The sequence below is a fragment of the Triticum aestivum genome, chromosome 1A, assembly GCF_018294505.1.
Source record: "Triticum aestivum cultivar Chinese Spring chromosome 1A, IWGSC CS RefSeq v2.1, whole genome shotgun sequence".
Lineage (NCBI taxonomy): Eukaryota > Viridiplantae > Streptophyta > Magnoliopsida > Poales > Poaceae > Triticum > Triticum aestivum.
The window spans coordinates 449,402,247-449,416,926 of NC_057794.1; positions in this window are offsets into that span (position 1 = coordinate 449,402,247).

Sequence of the window (14,680 nt, forward strand, 5' to 3'; positions counted from 1 at the left end):
AAATCCAAATCCTATGAGAGAGAGTTGAGTGTTGGGGAGACTATCATTTGAAGCACAAGAGCAAGGAGTTCATTACCTACACACCATTTGTTACTTCTTGGAGAGTGGTGTCTCCTAGATTGGCTAGGTGTCACTTGGGAGCCTCCGACAAGATTGTGGAGTTGAACCAAGGAGTTTGTAAGGGCAAGGAGATCGCCTACTTCGTGAAGATCTACCGCTAGTGAGGCAAGTCCTTTGTGGGCGATGGCCATGATGGGATAGACAAGGTTGCTTCTTCGTGGACCCTTTGTGGGTGGTTGCTTCTTCGTGGACCCTTTGTGGGTGGTTGCTTCTTCGTGGACCCTTCGTGGGTGGAGCCCTTCGTGGACTCGCGCAACTGTTACCCTTTGTGGGTGGAGCCCTCCGTGGACTCGCGCAACCGTTACCCTTTGTGGGTGGAGCCCTCCGTGGACTCGCGCAACCGTTACCCTTCGTGGGTTGAAGTCTCCATCAACGTGGATGTAGGATAGCACCACCTATCCGAACCACGGGAAAAACATCCGTGTCTCCAATTGCGTTTGAATTCTCCAAACCCTTCCCCTTACATTCTTGCAAGTTGCATGCTTTACATTCCGCTGCTCATATACTCTTAGCATGCTTGCTTGATATGTATTGTGTATGTTGAAATTGTGCCTAAAACTCCACTCAAACCAAAAAGGCCTAAAAATTGCAACTTTAGCACTAAGTGTCTAATCACCCCCCCTCTAGACACATCTACTTCAAGGTCCTACAAGTGGTATCAGAGCTTTGGTCTCCATTGCCTTGGTTTAAACACCATTGGAGGAAGATGGATGTGTCTACCTTAGGGAGTCTTAGACATAGAGTGCCTATTCTTGATGGAGAGTATTTTCATGAGTGGAAAAATGAGATGCTTGTAATCTTCAATCAATATCATTTGAACAAGTATATTGCTAGTCCTTGTGCACCTCATATTGATCCTTTACATCCTACCCTAGATGAAGATATTGACATGATTCGCAATCTTAGAACTATTGAGCTCATCATTAGAGGATTGCCCAAAAATTTGATTGCTAGTTTGCCTACTCTTAATTGTGCCCATACTATATGGAAATTTCTTGAGGAACGATTTCCCGATCATTCCTTGAAAACTTTGGGTGAAATTCTCCATAAATCTATTGCCTTGAGTAAGATGAACTCTAGTGATCCTAGTTTTGGTAATTGTCTATTTGAACTTGCCAATCTTAAGCATGCTAAAGGAGATGTTGGAATCATTAATGATATCATATTCGAAGCTATAAGAATTCATAAAAGAGACCACTTTGATGATCATTTATCTAATGAATTACCCTCTTTAGGAAATGATGAGTCACAAGATCATGATGAACATGGATACTATGATGATGATGATGATAGTGACTTCGATCTTGATGATGCAATGAGACATTTTGGTCTTATGGCAAATCTTCGGGGACATGAATCAGGAGGAAAGGAATGGGTTCTTGATAGTGGATGTACTGATCATATGACCGGAGATGAAGAGATGTTTCGTGAGCTTGCTAAAAATGATGGCCCTCGAAAATATGTCACCTTTGGTGATAACTCAAAGGGTAAAGTGGTTGGCCTTGGTAAGGTGGCCATCTCACATGATAGTTCCATTCAAAATGTCATGCTCGTTGAATCTCTCGGCTATAACTTACTTTCAGTATCTAGACTTGCTGATTTCGGTTTGAATGTCCTATTTACTGAAGTAGATTGCCAAGTATTTCGTCGAGACAATCATAAAATGGTCTTTACGGGTATGCGTAGAGGTGACCTTTACATTGTCGATTTCTCTAAAAAGGCACAACCTAAAACTTGCTTTGTTGCTAAATCCTCAAAAGGTTGGTTGTGGCATAGACGACTAGGTCACGTTGGCATGAGAAACCTTGACAAGCTTATTAAAGGAAATCATATCCTTGGAGTCATATTTGATAAGGATAGGCTTTGCAGTGCTTGTCAAGCAGGTAAACAGGTTGGAGGAAGACATCCCGTGAAGAACATCATGACCACAAGAAGGCCACTCGAGCTACTTCATATGGATCTTTTTGGTCCCAACGCCTACAAGAGTCTCGGTGGAAATTCTTTTGGTCTAGTTATAGTTGATGATTTTTCAAGATTTACGTGGGTGTTCTTTCTCAATGACAAGTCGCAGGTCCAGAAGATCTTCAGAAACTTCGCTAGGAAGGCCCAAAATCAGTTTGACGTGAAGATCAAGAAGGTTCGGAGTGACAACGAAACGGAGTTCAAGAACGCAAATGTGGACACCTTTCTTGATGAAGAAGGGATTTCACACAAGTTCTCGGCTATGTACACACCTCAACAAAATGGAGTTGTTGAGAGGAAGAACCGGACGCTCATCAAAATGGCAAGAACGATGCTTGATGAATACAAGACGCCGAAGCACTTTTGGGCAGAAGCGGTTGAGACAGCTTGTCACGCAACAAATCGCTTATATCTTCACAAGCTACTCGGCAAGACGGCATACGAGCTTCTCACCGGTAACAAAACCCAAGTTGGATACTTTCGAGTATTCGGCTCAAAGTGCTACATTCTTGATAAGCATCGTCGTTCAAAGTTTGCTCCTAAATCTCATGAAGGTTTTCTACTCGGTTATGGCTCAAACTCTCACACTTACCGTGTCTACAACAATTTCACCCGAAAGGTTGAAGAGACAGTAGATGTGAAGTTTGATGAATCTAATGGCTCGCAAGTAGAGAAATTGCCAATTGATGTAGGAGACAAAGACCCTTCAGAAGCAATCCAAGACTTGTCCATTGGCAAAATTCGTCCAATGGAGGTGAAGGAGAGTACTTCATCCATCCAAGTGGAAGCTTCTACTTCACGACAAGGTGAACCAAGAATCGACACGGAAGCATCCACAAGTGGGACACACCAAGATGAAGAAGACGAGGAAATACATCAAGACGAACATCAACAACCTCCTTCTCCACCACGACAAGAGAATGACGACGTCAATAATGAAGAAGGCCAAGAAGAAGAACAAGATGAAGAAGATGTTCAACGAAGACCCAAGCAAAAGCTCTCACGAGTTCGAGCAAGAATTGCCAAAGATCATCCCGTCGAGCAAATCCTCAATGATACACAAACCGGGAGAATCACTCGCTCAAAAACTCGTTTAGCTAACTTTTGTGAAAACTATTCATTCATCTCTAGCATTGAACCTATGAAGGTTGAAGAAGCATTGGAAGATCCGGATTGGATAAACTCTATGCATGAAGAGCTACACAATTTTGAGAGAAACCAAGTTTGGACATTGGTTGAGAAGCCCGACAACAACCACAACATCATTGGTACCAAATGGGTGTTTCGCAACAAGCAAGATGAAGATGGACAAGTGGTTCACAACAAAGCACGTCTCGTCGCCCAAGGGTACACACAAGTCGAAGGAATGGACTATGGTGAGACATATGCTCCCGTTGCTATACTTGAGTTCATTTGCATCTTACTTGCCTATGCTAATCACCATAATATCACCTTGTACCAAATGGACATTAAAAGTGCTTTTCTAAATGGTGAAATAGAGGAGGAAGTTTATGTCAAACAACCTCCTGGCTTTATCAATCCTAAGAAACCAAATCATGTTTACAAACTTCACAAAGCTCTTTATGGTCTTAAACAAGCTCCTAGAGCATGGTATAAATGCTTGACCAAGTTCCTTACTACAAGTGGTTTTGAAATTGGTAAAATTGATTCTACTCCTTTTACTAAAAGGGTTAATGGAGAACTATTTGTATGCCAAATTTATGTCGATGATATCATATTTGGTTCAACTAACCCTCTCTTTAGTGAAAAGTTTGGAAAGCTAATGTCAGAGAAGTTTGAGATGTCTATGATGAGTGAACTCAAATTCTTCCTTGGTTTGCAAATCAAGCAAACTAAGGAAGGTACATTTGTCTCTCAAACAAAGTACACCAAGGACTTATTCAAGAAGTTCAATATGCAAGAATGCAAAGGTATGTCTACACCCATGCCTACTAGTGGACATAATGATTTGACCAAAGATGGTGAACCGGTTGATCAAAAGGTTTATCGCTCTATGATTGGTTCATTGTTATACCTATGTGCTTCACGTCCCGATATTATGCTAAGTGTGTGCATGTGTGCACGATATCAAGCTGCTCCTAAAGAATGTCATCTTAAGGCTGTGAAAAGGATAGTGAGATATTTAATCCATACACCAAATTTTGGCATTTGGTATCCTAAGAGGTCTTCTTTTGATCTTGTTCGCTATTCCGACTCGGATTATGCCGGAGACAAGATTGATAGAAAGTCCACTTCGGGTACTTGTCAATTTTTTGGTAGATCTCTTGTGTCTTGGTCTTCCAAGAAACAAAACTCGGTATCCTTATCCACCGCCGAAGCGGAATACATTGCCGCTGGTTCATGTTGTGCTCAATTACTTTGGATGACCCAAACTCTTAAAGATTATGGGATTTATGTGAAACATGTTCCACTGCTTTGTGACAATGAAAGTGCTATCAAAATTGGTCATAATCCTGTACAACATTCTCGAACTAAGCATATTGAAGTTCGTCATCATTTCATTCGAGATCATGTTGCTAAGGGTGACATTAATCTTAAGCACGTTCGCACCGATAAGCAATTAGCGGATATATTTACTAAACCACTTGATGAGAAAGTGTTTTGCAGGTTGAGAGGAGAATTGAACATCATTGATGCTTCGAACTTGGAGTAGAAACTCCATTGGATACATGCAAGACATGAGCTTATGACTAATCCATGATATATCTCTTATGATAACTATCTTATGTCTTGGATATATTTGCACCTTGCATGTTGTCTAACCCATGTAGGTGCTTGGTTGAATCTAATTCCATGAGATTGCGACTCACTCACATCTTGAGCAATCTCTACATCACCAAGACTCTACACGATGGTGGTTGAAGACAAGGAAGCACAAAACCATTCAAACATATCCTTTGACAAATTCTATGTTGAGCTTCATGATTGTCATTTTTGGATACACAAGTGCTCTTCCTTGCAAAGAACTAACCCATGTAGGTAGATGAACTCAAACTCCAAGTGGTGCTCCCAACTCTTGATGAGCTACATCAACCTTGAGCACCCACACAAGTTCAACTACATGAGCAAGAACCACACCACCACCCAAGGTATGTTATTCCATCTTAGAGAAGCTTTACTCCAAGACATGAGTCAAAGTAACTCAACAAGATGTGAATACATCAAGATGCTTAAATGAAAAATGGTAACCCCATTTTGAGCTTAAACGATGAGTATGACCTATGATCAAGTGTTCTCACTTGACTCCTAAGTCAATATACTCTAACATAGGTGACTATGTCACTTCCCAACTCTAGATGAAGTTCTCTTGTGTTCTTTTCTGCATCATTGCATTTGTCTCATGCATGTTTAGTTTCTTTCTCTTTTTCAAAAACAAAAAAAACTTCATCTAGATCTTTCAGTTTCTTCTCTTTTCTCCTTGTTTTTGTTCTGCATTTTCTGCATTTAATTCCTTGCAAATCCTTCAGGTAATTCATTGCAAATCTTTGTGAGATCCTACATGACTAGTGAGCTGAGGTGACAAGAGTTTTCTCTGTGATGAACTCGGTTTCACCGAATTGTCATTTTCGGTCCAACCGAATCCCTTCGGTACCACCGAAACATGCCACTCGGTGCCACCGATTTCGCAACAGGAAAAACAGTTTGCCACTTGTTCTATATTTCTTCTGATCCAGCTCTACTCAATGAATCTTGTCCTCTACAAGCATCATAGTTTTATCCTTTGCTTTGTGTTGAGTCTCAAGGACCAAACCTATACGACGGATTCCAGAAAGCCCTTCTTGGAAATTGATGTCAAAGGGGGAGAAAGAGATCACATCAAAGCTCAAGGGGGAGAGAAAGTCTCAAGGATCCCAGATGTTGTTAAGGGGGAGAGATAGATTTCCCAGATGTTATTAAGGGGGAGAGAGAGATTTCCCAGATGTCATTAAGGGGGAGAGAGAGATTTCCAGGGAGAGAAAATACTCAAGGATCCCAGATGCTTGATGTTCAAGAGAAAGATGTCACATGTCTTTTTGGGGGAAAGACATGTTCATATATGCTTATTTGCATTAAGTTCTATCCAGTTGTATCTTTCAGCTCTGATTTTCTGTTTCCTATCTTCTCCCAATATCCCATGTAAGATTCAGGGGGAGCAAGACACCTAAGGGAAAGAAATCAGTCAAATTCATTGCACATCTTTATTCTTGGGGACATGTTGAATCCAATGTGGTACCTTGTACTCACTCTCTACATGTCATCCCAGTCTTGGTATTCTTGTGGTTTCTTTTGTTTGCTTTGGCTAGTGGATGTACCTGTGTTATCTAACTTTGTTTGTGCAGGTTCATTCCATCCTAAGCCAACTCAAGACCACAAGGTAAGTATATGCATCAAAATCATGAGTATGAGGAGTTCTTGCTTATGTACATACTGTTTGCAAGAAGGACTCATGAGCATGAAGGTATTTTCCCTGATAATCTTTTGCTCTATTGCATATGGCCAAGATACATGTAACACATTGCCTACTCTGTCATGGTTATGCTCTCACATGCCTCTATATTTCATATTTACACGAGTGCATACATGTAGGGGGAGCCTATGCTTGTTACATGTCCTTCCAAAGCTTTACTTGCTGTTCTTTATATCTTTATCTAAAGCTTTGATGTATGTTGTCATCAATTACCAAAAAGGGGGAGATTGAAAGCACAAGTGCTCCCTAGGTGGTTTTGGTAATTGATGACAACATATCTCTTGTTGGACTAATGTTTCTATCTAGTATGTTTCAGATAAGTTCAACAATGGAGTGGCATGGACTAAAGGTTGTGGGAACTCCTTCAAGATGCTAGGGACAAAGGATTGGCTAAAGCTTCAAGCTCAAGACTCTTCATTTTACATTTTAGTGATCCAAGATCACATTGAGTCCATAGGAAAAGCCAATACTATCAAGGAGGGATGAGGTGTTGCTTAATGAGCCTCTTGCTTCATGTGCTTAATGATATGCTCCAAAATCCTCAGCTACTTTCCCACTTCCACATATGACCTAAACCCAAAGCCAAACTCGGACCTACCGATTCTTTCTATCCGGCGCCACCGAGTTTCACTTGTCATAAGCCACTGCCAAACCCTAGCAATTCGGTTCTACCGATAGGGATCTCGGTCTCACCGAGATGGGATTGCAAACTCTCTGTTATCTATTGCAATATTTTCGGTCCCACCGAGATATGTAATCGGTCCCACCGAGATTGCAATGTAAATTCAGTGTTTCCTTTTTGTAACTTTTCGGTCTCACCGGAAGAGCAAATCGGTCCCACCGAGTTTACCTGACCAACTCTCTGGTTAGCTTATTACCAAACTCGGTCTCACCGAGTTTGTGTAATCGGTCTCACCGAGATTACGTTATGCCCAAACCCTAACCATATCGGTCCTACCGAGTTGCATGTCAGTCCCACCGGAAATCTCTAACGGTCACTAGGTTTACTATTTCGGTCCGACCGAGTTTGTTGATTCGGTCCCACCGAGATTGGAAAACTGTGTGTAACGGTTGGATTTTGTGTGGAGGCTATATATACCCCTCCACCTCCTCTTCATTCGTCGAGAGAGCCATCAGAACACATACACAATTCCAACTCATATGTTCTGAGAGAGAACCACCTACTCATGTGTTGAGACCAAGATATTCCATTCCTACCATATGAATCTTGATCTCTAGCCTTCCCCAAGTTGCTTTCCACTCAAATCTTCTTTCCACAAAATCCAAATCCTATGAGAGAGAGTTGAGTGTTGGGGAGACTATCATTTGAAGCACAAGAGCAAGGAGTTCATTACCTACACACCATTTGTTACTTCTTGGAGAGTGGTGTCTCCTAGATTGGCTAGGTGTCACTTGGGAGCCTCCGACAAGATTGTGGAGTTGAACCAGGAGTTTGTAAGGGCAAGGAGATCGCCTACTTCATGAAGATCTACCGCTAGTGAGGCAAGTCCTTTGTGGGCGATGGCCATGATGGGATAGACAAGGTTGCTTCTTCGTGGACCCTTTGTGGGTGGTTGCTTCTTCGTGGACCCTTTGTGGGTGGTTGCTTCTTCGTGGACCCTTCGTGGGTGGAGCCCTTCGTGGACTCGCGCAACGGTTACCCTTTGTGGGTGGAGCCCTCCGTGGACTCGCGCAACCGTTACCCTTTGTGGGTGGAGCCCTCCGTGGACTCGCGCAACCGTTACCCTTCGTGGGTTGAAGTATCCATCAACGTGGATGTAGGATAGCACCACCTATCCGAACCACGGGAAAAACATCCGTGTCTCCAATTGCGTTTGAATTCTCCAAACCCTTCCCCTTACATTCTTGCAAGTTGCATGCTTTACATTCCGCTGCTCATATACTCTTAGCATGCTTGCTTGATATGTATTGTGTATGTTGAAATTGTGCCTAAAACTCCACTCAAACCAAAAAGGCCTAAAAATTGCAACTTTAGCACTAAGTGTCTAATCACCCCCCCCCTCTAGACACATCTATTTCGAGGTCCTACACTCCTCCTATGGCCGGCCGCACCCCCCTTGCTCCTTTATATACGGGGGCAGGGGGCACCCTAGAGACACAACAATTGATCATTGATCTCTTAGCCGTGTGCGGTGCCCCCCTCCACCATAGTCCACCTCGATAATACTATAGCGGTGCTTAGGCGAAGCCCTGCGTCGGTAGAACATCAACATCGTCACCACACTGTCGTGCTGACGAAACTCTCCCTCAACACTCGGCTGGATCGGAGTTCGAGGGACGTCATCGGGCTGAACATGTGCTGAACTCGGAGGTGCCGTACGTTCGCTACTTGATCGGTCAGATCGTGAAGACGTACGACTACATCAACCGTGTTGTGCTAAACGCTTCCGCTTTCGGTCTACGAGGGTACGTGGACAACACTCTCCCCTCTCGTTGCTATGCATCACCATGATCTTGCGTGTGCGTAGGAATTTTTTTGAAATTACTACGTTCCCCAACACTTCATATCTCAAAACAATCATAAGGAATAAAACTTCTCATAGTATTCAATGCACTTTATATGAAAGTTTTTATTATACTCATCTTGGATGCCCATCATATTAGGACTAATTTTATAGCCAAAGCAAATTACCATATTGTTCTAAAAGACTCTCAAAATAATATAAGTAAAGCATGAGAGATCAATAATCTCTATAAAATAAAACCACCACCGTGCTCTAAAAAGATACAAGTGAAGCACTAGAGCAAAATTATCTAGCTAAAAAGATATAAGTGAAGCACATGGAGTATTCTAATAAATTCCGATTCATCTATGTCTCTCCCAAAAAGTGTGTACAGCAAGGATGATTGTGGTAAACTGAAAAGCAAAGACTCAAATAATACAAGACACTCCAAGCAAAACACATATCATGTGGTGAATAAAAATATAGCCTCAAGTAAAGTTACCGATAAACGAAGACGAAAGAGGGGATGTCTTCCGGGGCATCCCCAAGCTTAGGCTTTTGGTTGTCCTTGAATTTTACCTTGGGGTGCCTTGGGCATCCCCAAGCTTAGGCTGTAGCCACTCCTTATTCCAAAATCCAGCAAATCTATACCCAAAAACTTGAAAACTTCACAACACAAAACTTCAACAGAAAATCGCATGAGCTCCGTTAGTATAAGAAAACAAACCACCACTTTAAGGTACTGTAGTGAACTCATTCTTTATTTATATTGGTGTTAAACCTAATGTATTCCAACTTCTCTATGGTTCATACCCCTGATACTACTCATAGATTCATCAAAATAAGCAAACAACACACGAAAAACAGAATCTGTCAAAAACAAAATAGTCTGTAGCAATCTAGAGATTTCGAATACTTCTGTAACTCCAAAAATTCTGAAACATTAGGACGACCAGGATAAAAAAGTATATTGATCTACTGCAGTTGGAATTGGTATTTTATCGCTCTCTGGTAAAAATGATAATTATTTTCGTGAGCGCATACTTTTTGTTTTTATCAGCAAGATCAAACAACAATCACCCAAGAAGATACTAAAGGCTTTACTTGGCACAAGCACTAGTTAAAACATAAAAAACACAATCATTACAGAAGCTAAATGAATTATTTATTACTAAACAGTAACAAAAAGCAAAGAACAAAAATAAAATTGGGTTGCCTCCCAACAAGCGCTATCGTTTAACGTCCTTAGCTAGGCATTGATAATTTTAATGATGCTCACATGAAACATAGCAATTGAAACACAAAGAGAGCATCATATAGCATGTGAAAAACACATCTAAGTATAACATACTTCCTATACATAGGCATCTTATAGGCAAACAAATTATCATAGCAAGCAAAAACTAGCATATGCAAGGAAGAGGAAAGAAAGAATGACAATCTCAACATAACGAGTGGTAATTTAGCAACATGAAAATTTCTACAACCATATTTCCCTCTCTCATAATAATTACATGTAGGATCATAATCAATTAGACAATATAACTATCACATAAAATTTTCTCTTCATGATCCACATGCATGCAAAGTTGACACTCTTCTGAAATAGTGGGATTATCATAAAATAAAGTCATGACCTCTCCGAACCCACTTTTATCAAAAACTTCATAATGTTGAACATTATCCAAATATGCGGGATCTAAAGTTGACACTCTTCCAAACCCACTTTCAGTATTATTGCAAACATTATTATCAATCTCATATTCATCATGGATAAATTTTCAAGATCATAAGAAGAATCACCCCAATCATGATCATTGCAACAAGTAGTAGGCATAGCAAAATTAGCATCCCCAAGCTTAAGGGTTTTTCATATTATTAGCACAATTGACATTAATAGAAATTATAGTAACATCATTGCAGTCATGCTTTTTATTCAAAGATCTATTGTGAATCACTTTATAAAGCACTTCATCACAATTTTCAGATTCACATATTTCAATCAAAACTCCATAAAGATAATCTAGTGCACTCAACTCACTAGCAATTGGTTCATCATAATTGGATCCTTTAAAAAGATTAGCAAGTGGATAGGGATCCATAAACTTTTAGCAAGCGAAGATGCAAGCAAAAAGAAGGCACATGGTAACACAAGATCGAACGGAAGAGGGGCGAAGCAAAGGGGAAGGTTTTCGAAAATCGTTTTAGAAGTGGGGGAGAGGAAAACGAGAGGCGAATGGAAAATAATGTAATGCGAGGGAGAAGAGTTTATGATGGGTACTTGGTATGTCTTGACTTGGCATAGATCTCTCCGGCAACGGCGCCATAAATCCTTCTTGCTACCTCTTGAGCATGCATTGGTTTTCCCTTGAAGAGGAAAGGGTGATATAGCAAATTGGCATAAGTATTTCCCTCAGTTTTGAGAACCAAGGTATCAATCCAGTAGGAGACAATGCACAAGCCACCTAGTACCTGCACAAACAATCAAGAACCTTGCAACAAACGCGATAAAGGGGTTGTCAATCCCTTCATGGTCACTCGCAAAAGTGAGATCTAATAAAGATAGTAAAGTAAATATTTTTGGTATTTTTGTAGTATAGATTGGAAAGTAAAGATTGCAAAATAGTAAACTAGATGCGATGTAAATAAAAGAGATGCAATATAATAAGAAAGAGACTTGGGGGCCATAGGTTTCACTAGTGGCTTCTCTCAAGATAGCATGTATTACGGTGGGTGAACAAATTACTGCCGAGCAATTGATAGAAGAGCGCATAGTTATGAAATGATCATGAATATAGGCATCACGTCCGTGTCAAGTAGATCAAAACGATTCTGCATCTACTACTATTACTCCACACATCGACCGCTATCCAACATGCATCTAGAGTATTAAGTTCATAAGAACAGAGTAACACATTAAGCGAGATGTCATGGTGTAGAGGGATAAACTCAAGCAATATGATATAAACCCCATCTTTTTATCCTCGATGGCAACAATACAATACGTGCCTTGCTGCCCCTACTATCACTGGGAAAGGACACCGCAAGATTGAACCCAAAGCTAAGCACTTCTCCCATTGCAAGAAAGATCAATCTAGTAGGCCAAACTAAACCGATGATTTGAAGAGACTTGCAAAGATATCAAATCATGCATATAAGAGTTCAGAGAAGAACCAAATAATATTCATAGATAATCTTGTTCATAAACCCACAATTCATCCGATCTCGGCAAACACACCGCAAAAGAGTATTACATCGAATAGATCTCCAAGAACATCGAGGAGAACTTTGTATTGAGAATCAAAGAGAGGGAAGAAGCCATCTAGCTAATAACTATGGACCCGAAGGTTTGTGGTAAACTACTCACGCTTCATCGGAGAGGTAATGGTGTTGATGTAGAAGCCCTCCGTGATCGATTCCCCCTCCGGCAGATCGCCGAAAAAGGCCCCAAGATGGGATCTCACGGGTACAGAAGGTTGCGGTAGTGGAAAAGTGGTTTCGTGGCTCTCTGCGATGTTTCTAGGGTATAAGAGTATATATAGGCGAAATAAGTACGTCGGTGGAGCTACGAGGGGCCCATGAGGGTGGGGGCGCGCCTACCCCCCTGGGCACGCCCTCCTACCTCGTGGCCGCCTCGTGGAGTTCTAGACTTCGACTCCAAGTCTTCTGGATTGCTTTCGGTCCAAGAAAGATCATCGCGAAGGTTTCATTCCGTTTGGACTCCGTTTGGTATTCCTTTTCTGCGAAACTCTAAAATAGGCAAAAAAATAGAAACTAGCAGTGGGCCTCCAGTTAATAGGTTAGTCCCAAAAATAATATGAAAGAGCATATTAAAGTCCATTAAACATCCAAAACAGATAATATAATAGCATGGAACAATCAAAAATTATAGATACGTTGGAGATGTATCACGTAGGATGAAGTTGGTCTCTCTCAAACAACCCTGCAACCAAGTAACAAGTATTATCTTGTGTCCCCAACACACCCAATACAATGGTAAATTGTATAGGTGCACTAGTTCGGTGAAGAGATGGTGACACAAGTGTAATATGGATAGTAGATATAGGTTTTTGTAATATGAAAATATAAAAAAGCAAGGTAGCAAGTAACAAATGTGAGCAAAAACAGTATTCAATGCTTGCAAACAAGGCCTAACACTGGTACATGTCGGTGCTATACAAACGGTTTTTAACCCCTTTACGCGACGCTGTCCGGAACTGTCACCTAGTTAGTGTGGGCGACAGGGGAGTCCTTCCCACACGACCCAAAAACCGTTGGGGATATGCCCTCCTGGCACACACGCTTGGCAAAATGAGGTCGTGTGCGACTAGCGAGCACTCAAATACAGAAATACGTACAGTAGTGCTCAAAAAAATACAATTATACAAGCGAAATCATTTCTGGTCGTAAGTACATCCCACACAGTCAGTCACCGCTAAACGTTTCCGTTCGTATATACATCCCACACAGTCACTCCAAGGAAAATGTTGGGCAATTGATAGAAAAGCAATTAATTATAACGATATCCAGGGCAATGATCATGTATATAGGCATCACGTCTGAGACAAGTAGACCGAAACAATACTGCATCTACTACTATTAATCCACACATCGACCGCTATCCAGCATGCATCTAGAGTATTAAGTTCATAAAGAACAAAGTAACGCCTTAAGATGACACGATGTAGACATGATAACGTATGTATAAACCCCCATCATTTTACCCTTAATAGTAATGATACAATGCATGTCATGTCCCCTTTTGTCACTAGGATCGAGCATCACAAGATCAAACCCATTACAAAGCACCTCTTCCATTGCAAGAAAAATCAATCTAGTTGGCCAAATCAAATCAATAGATCGAAGAGAAATACGATGCTATAACAATCATGCATAAAAGAGTTTAGAGAAAAATCAAATAATATTCATGGATAGATCTGATCATAAACTCACAATTCATCGGATCCCAACAAACACACCGCAAAAAGTGATTACATTGGATAGAACTCCAAGAACATCGAGGAGAACATTGTATTAAAGATTAAGTAGAGAGAAGAAGCAATCTAGCTACTAACCATGGCCCCATAGGTCTGTGATAAACTACTCACGCATCATCAGAAGGGCAGCAAGGATGATGTAGAGCCCCTCCGTGATCGAATCCCCCTCCGGTAGAGTGCCGGAAAAGGCCTCCAGATGGGATTTGTCAAGAACAAAAACTTGTGGCGGCGGAAACAGTATTTCATGGACTCCTTTGTTCGTTTCACAATTTTAGAGAATTTATAGAGGCGGAGTTAGGTGAAACGGAGCCACGTGGGCCCCACAAAGCCAGCAGGGCACGTCCTGGTGCCTCGTGGGCCACTGCTCCATCTTCTCGCCCTCCGAAGCTTCCAGGGTCTCTTATGTCTAGAAAAAACTCCAAAAAGTTCTGTGGCATTTGGACTTCGTTTGGTACTGATATTCTGAAAACCAAAAACAGGCAAAAAAAACAGCAACCGACACTAGGCACTAAGTTAATAGGTTAGTTCCAAAAAATGATATATAATTGCTTGTAAGTGTATATCAAACATCCAAGATTGATACTATAATAGCATGAAACAATAAAATATTATGTATACGTTGGAGACGTATCAATGTGCTGCTTATCTTGTTAGCTTGTTGATTCCTA